General features: G+C 40.3%; 1 protein-coding gene across 1 annotated transcript in view; it reads left to right on the top strand.

Annotated features, from left to right (window-relative positions):
- Window positions 1-10,486, top strand: part of FAM162A (family with sequence similarity 162 member A) — a 569,879-nt gene that overhangs the window by 503,238 nt on the left and 56,155 nt on the right. The gene's annotated exons all lie outside the window — the stretch shown is intronic.

Genomic DNA, 10,486 nt, shown 5'->3' with positions numbered 1-10,486 from the left:
AAATCAGTGCTACTGCTTTAGAGTATAAATTCCATATAAATTGATGGCATTTGGAAATCTTATAAAAACTAGTTAAGCCTAATGCAATTGGCTAAAGGATAGTACCACACTCACCCCCACCATAGGCAGGCCGGATCATGGACTATCAGTTCATCAGCCTCCTTGTTCCCTGTGGCTGCTGATAACCCAGTATTCCATCTCTACCCTCATATTTTAAAATTAAATCAAGCATTTTACAAAGTGTGTATATGTGTGTGTGTGTGTATATATATATAAATAAAATATATATATATATATATATATTTTTTTTTTTTTTGAGATGGAGTCTTATTCTGTCACCCAGGCTGGAGTGCAATGGTACAATCTCGGCTCACTGCAACCTCTGCCTCCTGGGTTCAAGCGATTCTCCCATCTCAGCCTCCCAAGTAGCTGGGATTACAGGTGCCCACCACCGCACCTGGCTAATTTTTGTATTTTTAGTAGAGACAGGATTTTGCCATGTTGGCCAGGCTGGTTTCGAACTCCTGACCCTAGGTGATCTGCCCACCTCAGCCTCCCAAAGTGCTGGGATTACAGGCGTGAGCCACCATGCCTGGCCTATATTTTTATTCTGAAACAAACTTAAACATAGAGAAAAGTTGCAAAAAAAAAAAAAAAAAAACTTTTTTTTCCTGGACATTTGAGACTTAAGTTACTTACCATGATGCCCCATCACCAACAAATACTTCAGCGTGCATTTCCTCCAAACGAGGATCTTCTCCTGCAAAACTGAAATACAGCCATCAAAATCAGGAAATTGGCAGGTCATAGTGGCTCATGCCTGTAATCCCAGCACTTTTGTAGGCCAAGGCAGCAGGATTGCTTGAGGACAGGAATTCAAGACAAACCTGGGCAACATAGCGAGACCATGCCTCTACAAAAAAAAAAAAAAAAAATTAAAATTTAGCTGGGCATGGTGGTACACACCTGTAGTACTAGCTACTTGGGAGGCTGAAGTGGGGGGATGGCTTGAACCCAGGAACTCGAGGCTACAGTGAGCTATACTCATGCCACTGCACTCCAGCCTGGGTGATGGAGAGAGACCACGTCTCTAAAAAAATAAAAATTAAAAATAAAATTAAGCAATTAGGAAATTAACACTGATATACTGGTAGCATCTAATTCCCAGACACCATTCAAATTACCCCACTTGTCCCAATAATGTCATTTATGACAAAAAGATCCAAGCCAGGTGAGGTGGCAAGCACCTGTAGTCCTAGCTACTCAGGTGGCAGAGGCAGGAGGATCTCTAGAGGCCAGAAGTTCAAGGCCATGGTGTGCAATGATCATGCCTGTGAATAGCTACTGCTAGGCAACATAGCAAGACCCCATATCCAAAAACAGATCCAATCCAAAATCATGTGCTCCATTTAATTGCCATTTTCCTCTTATTTAATACCTTTATTGAGACATAAATTGAAACATACAACTTACTCATTTAAACTGTACAGGTGAATAGTTTTATACCACATTCACAAATGCATGTAAACCTCACACAATTTTAGAAGATTTTCATCACCTCAAAAAGAAGTCTGATACCTGTTAGCTATCACTTCTCCAGCCTCCTCCACACATACTTCAACCCCTAAGCAACAACTAATTTACTTTCTGTCTAGATTTGCCTGGTCTGGACATTGATATATGTGGAATTATATAATATGTGGTCTTTTGTAACTGGCTTCCTTCACTTAGCATAGTTTTCAAAATTTATCAATGTTGTAGCATGTGTCCGTATTTTATTTCTTTTTATGCACAAATATTTCATTTTATAAATACATCACACGTTGTTTGTTAACTAATCAGTTGATAGATATTTAAGTTGCTTTCACCTTTTGACTATCAGGAACACTGCTACTATAAATATTTGTGTACAAGGTTTTGTGTGTATATATGTTTTCATTTCTCTTGGGTATATACCTAGGAGTAGAATTTGCTGGTTCATATGGTAACTAACTCTATGTTTAATTGTTTGAGAAACTTACAGACTGTTTTCTGAAGAGGCCACAGCATTTTACATTCCCACCAACAGTGGATAAGAGTTCCATTTTCTCCATATCCTCACCCACACTTGTTATTATCTGAGCTTTTTTAAGGTTAGCCAACCTGGTGGATGTGAAATAATAGCTCATTGTGGTTTTGATTTGTATTTCCCTGATAACTAATGCTGTTGAACATCTTTTCATGAGATGATTAGCCATTTGTATTAGGTTGGTGCAAAAGTTAGTGTAGTTTTTGTCATTTAAAAATAATAACAAAAACTACAATTACCTGTCTTAGTCCATTTTCTGTTGCTTATAACAGAATATCTGAAACTGGTAATTTACAAAGAAAATGAATTTATTTATTACAGTTATGGAGGCTGAGAAGTCCGAAGTTCAGGGCCAGGCACAGTGGCACATGTCTGTAATCTCAGTATTTTGGGAGGCCAAGGCAGGTAGATCACCTGAGGTCAGGAGTTTGAGACCAACCTGACTAACATGGTGAAACTCCGTCTCTTTACTAAATACAAAAAAAAAAATAGACAGGAGTGGTGGCACATGCCTGTAATCCCAGCTACTTGGGAGGCTGAGGCAGGAGAATCACTTGAACCCGGGAGGCAGAGGTTGCAGTGAGCTGAGATCGTGCCATTGCACTCCAGCCTGGGCAACAAGTATGAAACCCTGTCTCAAAAAAAAAAAAAAGTTTGATACTGCTAAAGGCTATACTATACTAGACATGGGATTGCCACCATGTCTGGCCTGTCTATAGTTTTCTTATGACACCTTTGTCTGGTTTTGGTAGAATTGGTGAATTGTTATTAATTCTTCTTTAAACCTTTTTTTTTTTTTTTTTTTTTTTTTTTTTTTTTTTAGAAATGGTCTCACTCTGTTGCCCAGGCTGGAGTGCAGTGCCCAATCTCAGCTCACTGAAACCTCCGTCTCCTGGGTTCAAGTGATTTTCCTGCCTCAACCTCTCAAGTAGCTGGGATTACAGGCACCCACTACCACCCTGGGCTAACTTTTATATTTTTTCAGTAGAGACAGGGTTTCACCATGTTGGCCAGTCTGGTCTCAAACTCCTGACCTCAAGTGATCCACCTGCCTTGGCTCCCCAAAATGCTGGTATTACAGGTGTGAGCCACTGTGTCCAGCCTTCTTTAAATCTTTAGTACCATTCAGTAAAGCCATCTGGGCCTGGGCTCTTCTCTGTGGGTAGTTTTTTAAATTACTAATTCAATATCCAAACTTATTATAGGTCTATTTAGGTTGACTGTTTCTTCTTGAGTCAGTTTTGGGAGTATGTGTTATTCTAGGAATTTGTTCATTTTATCTATGTTATCTATTATTGGCATACAATTGTTCATAGTATTCCTTTATAATCCTTTCATTTCTGTAAGGTCAGTATTAATGTCTCCCCTTTCATTTCTGATTCTAGTAATTTGAGTATTCTCTCTTTTTGCTCTTAGTCTACCTGTAGGTTTGTCAACTTTGTTCATCTTTTCAAAATAACAACTTTTGTTTCAATGATTCAATGTAGTGTTTTTCTATTCTCTATTTTATTTATTTCTACTCTAATGTTTATTATTTCTTTCCCTTTGCTTGCCTTGGGTTGACTTTGATCTTCTATTTTCTGTGTCTTAAGGTAAAAAGTTAGGTTATTGATTTGATATTATCTTTTTTGGCATAAGTGTTGACAGCTATAAATTTCCCTCTAAGCATTGCTTTAGCTGCATTCCATAAGTTTTGGTATGTTGTTTATTTTCATTCATGTCAAAATACTTTCTAATTTTCCTTTTGATTTTTCCTTGATTTCTTTCTTGATTTCTTCTTTGACCCATTGATTATTTAGGAGTATGTTAATTTCTACGTATTTGTAAAGTCTTCCATCCTTGCTCCTGTCCCCCATCCTTGTGACTCCCACCTCCACCCTCCTCACCCCATCACCTGCCCCCCAATGCTCAGTCATTTACATCCTGTCCTAGACCACTGCCACTATCCCTTTACCTAAGTACCTGCCCTCTCCACGCCAGCTATGCTCCACCATGGTGGGTGGGCACCTACCCATGGAGAAGCCAACTCCAACATCTAGTTTCGGACCATCCAAAACCAATATCTGGGCCGGGCGCGGTGGCTCAAGCCTGTAATCCCAGCACTTTGGGAGGCCGAGACGGGCAGATCACGAGGTCAGGAGATCGAGACCATCCTGGCTAACACGGTGAAACCCCCTCTCTACTAAAAAATACAAAAAACCAGCCGGGCGAGGTGGCGGGCACCTGTAGTCCCAGCTACTGGGAAGGCTGAGGCAGGAGAATGGCGTAAACCCGGGAGGCGGAGCTTGCAGTGAGCTGAGATCCGGCCACTGCACTCCAGCCTGGGTGACAGAGCGAGACTCCGTCTCAAAACAAACAAACAAACAAAACAAAACAAAACAAAAAAAAACAATATCTGCTGTTCTTGGCCCTACTTAATGGATTTGGGGCTGAATTGTTAAGGAAGGAGAGAGGAAGAGGGAGTGGAGGGGAGAGTAAACGAAAAGGAGAGAATGAGAGAGGCAAAGTGAAGAGAAAACTTGTTTTAAACATGCTTGGGTTGGGCTGGGCACAGTGGCTCACGCCTGTAATCCCAGGACTTTGGGAGGCTTAGGTGGGTGGATCACAAGGTCAAGAAATAGAGACCATCATGGCCAACATGGCAAAACCCTGTCTCTATTAAAAATACAAAAGTTAACTGGGCATCGTAGCGTGTGCCTGTAGTCCCAGCTACTGGGGAGGCTGAGGCAGGAGAATCGCTTGAACCCAGGAGGCAGAGATTGCAGTGAGCCGAGATCGTGCCACTGCACTCCAGCCTGGCTACAGAGCGAGAATCCGTCTCAAAAAAAAAAAAAATTGCTCAAGTGGGGTGGTGGTGGCATGCACCTGTAGCTACTTGGGAGGCTGAGGCAGGAGGATTGCTTGAGCACAGGAGTTCGAGGTTGCAGTGAGCTATGATTGCACTACTGCACTCCAGCCTGAGTGAGAGAGCAAGATCCTGTCTCTTAAAAAAAAAAAAAAAAAAAAAAAAGATGTTTCTAAAGCGAGCTTGTCCAACCCACGACACGACCCACAGGCACCCAGGATGGCTTTGAATGCAGCCCAACACAAATTCGTAAACTTTCTTAAAACATGAGTTGTTGTTGTTGTTTTTTTTCTCATCAGCCATCATTAGAATTAGTGCATTTTATGTGCGGCCCAAGACAATTCTTCTACCAATGTGGCCAGGGAAGCCAAAAGATTGGACACCACTGCTCTAAAGTCTCCTTCTGGTCTCTGCACTCTGTCCATCACCCCATTAGTGCCACTTGACAATCCTCTGTCCCAAATAATAATAACAGCTAATATATATTAAATGCTCACCATAGTCTAGGTAGTGTTTCAAAGACTTTATAAACAAAACTTATTTAACTTTTTTAACAATCTCATGAGGTAAATATTATTGCTATCCCCTCTTTACAGAAGACTGAGTGTAGAAAGATGAAGTTACTTGCGCAAGGCCGCATGACCAGTTAGTAGAGAAGTGAGGATGTGATCCAAGCTGTTTGCCTCCAGGGCCAATGCTCTTTCTTAACCCCTACACTTTACTAACATATGCTCAGAATTCCTTCCCTCAGCTATTCTGACCCCTTGAAGCAGATACGTAAGGGAGAGTTGAAACACTGGTTGTTTTTAAATAGCCATTACTAACTCTTACTGCCTCAGAATGGAGAAGCTATCCTATCCATCTGCCTTCAGCTCCTAGCACATAAACAGTCAATAAGTGAACTAAAAGATCTCCACGGGCTGACTAGTATTAGTACTCTGGAGCTCTTAGGTAACAAGAACAACTAGAGACAACTCTACTGGCTCAGTAATAAGAATTCTTTTCTGAGCAATGCAAAAACATAGACACACACACATTGGTAGCTCTTTACACAAAGCAGTTGATCAAAGATACATGAAACTCCATAATTAGGGTGATTAGATTTACTTTAACCTGATTTTGGGGTGGAAAGTCTAAATACATCACACATTTACAAATTAATCTAATAAGCAACATACAAAACCTATGCAAAGAGAATGACACTCATGCACTGCCATAATGATGTTTTTGTCAATGACAGACCACATATACAACGAGGTCCCATAAAATTATAATGCAGCTGAAAAATTCCTATCACCTAGTGACATCGTAGCCATAGTAAAAATTTAATGCAATGCATTACTCACATGTTTTTGGTGATGCTGGTGTAAACAAACCTACCTTGCCACCAGTCATATAAAAATATAGTGCATACAATTATGTGTAGTACATAACACTTGATAATGATAATAAACAACTATGTTATTGGCTTATGTATTTACTGTACTACACTTTTTATCATTATTTTAGAATGTACTCCTTGCACTTTTTTTTTGAGTTAACTGTAAAACAGGCTCTGGCAAATCCTTCAGGGGGTATTCTAGAAGAAGGCATTGTTATCATAGGAGATAACTCTATGTGTGTTATTGTTTCTGAAGACCTCCCAGTGGGATAAGATGTGGAGGTTGAAAATAGTAATATTCAGCCAGGCGTGGTGGCTCACGCCTGTAATCCTAGCATTTTGGGAGGTCGAGGAGGGTGGATCAGTTGAGGTCGGGAGTTCGAGGCCAGCCTGACCAACATGGAGAAACCCTGTCACTACTAAAAATACAAAAATTGGCTTAGCATGGTGGACCTTGCCTGTAATCCCAGCTACTCAGGAGGCTGAGGCAGGAGAATCGCTTGAACCTGGGAGGCCGAGGTTATGGTGAGCCAAGATTGTGCCATTGCACTCCGGCCTGGGCAACAAGAGCAAAACTCCGCCTCAAAAAAGAAAAAAAAAGAAAAAAGAAAAAAATAGTAATATTGATCATCCTGACCCTGTGTAGGCCTAGGCTAATCTCTGTGTTTGTATCTTCATTTTTAATAAAAATCTTAAAAAGTAAAATAATTAAAAATAGAAAAAAGCTTCTAGAATAAGGATATAAAGGAAAAATATTTTTGTACAGCTATGCAATGTTTCTGTTTTAAGCTAAATGTTATTATGAGTCAAAAAATTTTTTAAATTTAAAAGTTTATAAAGTAAAATATTACAGTAAGCTGAGGCTAATTTATTGTTGAAGAAAGAAAAATTTTAAAATAAATGTAGTATAGCCTAAGTGTACAGTGTTTATAAAGTCTATAGGAGAGCACAGTGAGTCTCAGGCCTTCACATTCACTCACCACTCACTCACTGACTCACCCAGAGCAGCTTGTAGTCCTGCAAGCTCCATTTATCACACCATTTAAAAATCTTTCATACTGATTCTTACTGTACCTTTCTATATGTTTTTTATTTTCTTTCTTTATTTTTTTAGGAGACACAGTTTCACTCTATTACTCAGGCTGGAGTGCAGTGGCATGATCGTAGCTCACTGCAACCTCAAACTCCTGGGTGCAAGAGATCCTTCTGCTTCAGCCTTCTGAGTACCTTGGACTACAGGCACATGCCACCATGCCTGGCAGATTTTCTTCTTTCTTTCTTTTTCTTTTCTTTTCTTTTTTTTTTGCAGAGATAGGGTCTTGCTATATTGCCCAGGTTTGTCTTGAACTCCTGGGCTCAAGTGATCCTCCTGCTTTGGTATCCCAGAGTGCCTGTTCTATGTTTACATAGATACACAAATACTCACCATTGTGTTATGATTGCCTACTGTCCTGTATTCAGTATGGTAACATGCTATACAGGTTAGCAGCCTAGGAGCAACAGGCTATACCATACAGACTAGGTATGTAGTAGGCTGTACAATCTAGGTTTGTGTAAGTATAGTCTATGATGTCTGCACACTGACAACATTGTCTAATGGCATATTTCTCAGAAGGTGTCCCCATTGTTCAGTAACATGTGACTCTACAATAATTCACTGTCCAAAATAAAAGACTTGAACAAATAGATAAACATATCCTGTTGCTGGTTAGGTATACTTCATGTTAAAGAGAACATAACAATAAATAAAAATAAATAGGAAAAAATATCAAGTAACGTGTGCAGTGATTCTTGATCTTGCCTGCATATTAGAGTCTCTTAATTTATAAATTAACACCAAAATATCCAAGGTGGGGTACCACTGCAGATCGATTAAAAAATAATCTCTGGAAAATAGTCCAGGTGATTCTGATGTCAGCCAGGGTTGAGTGCTAGTGTGATATAAAGAGAAAAGGTTTAATGGAAATACTAGCTCTAATTGAATTAAAAATATATCTTAAAGTATAAAATGTATTACAAAATATTCCACTGAGCCAGGCCAGGCATGATGGCTCAGACCTGTAATCCCAGCACTTTGGGAGGCCAAGGTGGGCGGATCACTTGAGGTCAGGAGTTAGAGACCAGCCTGGACGATATGGTGAAACCCCATCCTACTAAAAGTACAAAAGTTAGATGGGTGTGGTGGCACATGCCTGTAATCCCAGCTACTCAGGAGGCTGAGGCAGGAACCTCCCCTGAACCTAGGAGGCAGAGGTTGGAGTGAGCTAAGATTGTGCCACTGCACTCCAGCCTGGGTGACAGAGCAAGGTTTTTCCCCCAAAGGAAAAAAAAAAAAAAATGTGAGCCAGATTTGTTTAAGCCAGATAGAATAAAAGCAATGTGAAAAAATATTTTTATTTACTAAATGCTCTTGAAATACTGCATTTTATTTTGGAATATAATCAACAATTTGGATACAAATTTCATATATACCATAATGAATTACAAATTGGTTAAAAAGTGAAAAATTGGAATAATTTAAAATCAACTTTAATGCAGATTTTTTTTTTTTAAAAAAAAAGCTTATTTTAAAGGATTAGGAGGTGGTGTTTGAATTAGCCTTATTCTCCAAGAATTGTTGGGATTCTCAGAGAAATGAGAAAAAGATAGACCTGCAACTGGATAAACTGCTGATGGAAAGAGTGTTTGGAAGTTTCTTGGCCATTAACAGCTGTTAAAGGAACAAGTTTCCCCTAAAAAAAAAAAACGGTCTTCCCTCAGCAGTACTCTTGCAACCAAAGGAAAAAATTACATCTCCGAAATATCTTCCCCGCCAAATTTGAAATGGAATCTGGAAGCAAGAATTTGTATTCTATTGCAAATATTATTTTGCCTGACCCCAAAGGGAGAGACAGAGAATGTACTCTTGCCTTGCAGAGTTGAGAGACTCAACCCCTACTCTAGCAGGCACTCCTAGAATTTTCTGCCACAGACTGTGTTTTTGCAGAGTGTGTGGCCACTGGTATTGGGCCAAGTCAAGATTCAGAGGGTATGACCGTGCCCAGGGCTGTGGGCAGGGCTTATTCTGTTCTTTCTGGGAAACAGATTTCCTCCCCTACCTGAGGGAGAGAATCAATCATTATCTGTCTAGTTTCTCATTTGGAGAGTTCCAGAGACTCATCCTGGGCCCTGGAGGCTCAGAGGCTTACCTTGTTGGACTTGAAGTTCAGACGCAGTGACGAGTTTCACCCAAGGAGCTATCCAAGCCCATCCCTGCTGCTCTAAACAATATGAGAAGTATTTCATGAGGAAAATAATGTGCTAACGTCGGTGGATTATTTAACAGGGAGATACTGCTTGAATACTGGCTTACTGGGAATGTTTTAGATAGGCTCTTTTGGTTCAAGAGAATTTATTTTATGTCACAGGGATTCTTTATAAAGATGCATTTGCTTAGAAATCTAGAAAATGCCAAACAGCCAGGCTTCATAGAGGAAAGGGGCCCACACAGAACTGGGTCTCACAGTCAGAATCAGAATCCAGGCAGCTCTAAGAACCTGAGGAGCTGTGGTAATGGGTTTTTGTTCTAGGGCTCCATCATTAATGGGTCTCAGCTGTTCCCCAAGCAGCTGTCTGTACTTCTCTTTGTGTCTACTTTTCTGCCAGCTTCAACTGGCGTTCTTTCTTCTACTCTATATAACTCCTCTCTACCTCACGGTGTACATCCTTACAGCTTCTGTTTTCTCAGAACATTGAGCTTCCATGGCCCCTGTTGTGCCTCATCACCCCTCTCCTTCAGGCCTCACTTCCTGCTCACTACATAATTCTCTCAGTATTTCTCAGTTCAAAGCTGTGAAAAATTTGATTGCCCAGATCCTCTTTTTGCCCCAAGACATGTCACAGGACACTGGCCAACTTAAGGTTTAGCAGTTCTTGGGTGAGCTGCCCAACCTTAGTCTAATCAACCTAGTGTAAAATGGGTCATCTGGGGGTGCTCTTTCAGTAGGAGCTGTGGGTCAGTCTTAGAAAGGGCTCTGATGCGGCAGGCATCTAATCCACATGACAAATGGATGACTGGATGGATAGGTAGATAAAAAGCAGAAAGGCAGATTAGATAGATAGATAGATAATAGATAGATAGACAGATGGATAGATAGACAGATAGATAGGTAGAGTTAGACAGCCAGATAGAAATACATAGACTGACCAGCAT

This window comes from Macaca thibetana, chromosome 2, assembly GCF_024542745.1.
Source record: "Macaca thibetana thibetana isolate TM-01 chromosome 2, ASM2454274v1, whole genome shotgun sequence".
NCBI lineage: Eukaryota > Metazoa > Chordata > Mammalia > Primates > Cercopithecidae > Macaca > Macaca thibetana.
Note: the sequence above shows the minus strand (reverse complement) of the source record. Positions and strands in the feature narration are given on the sequence as shown.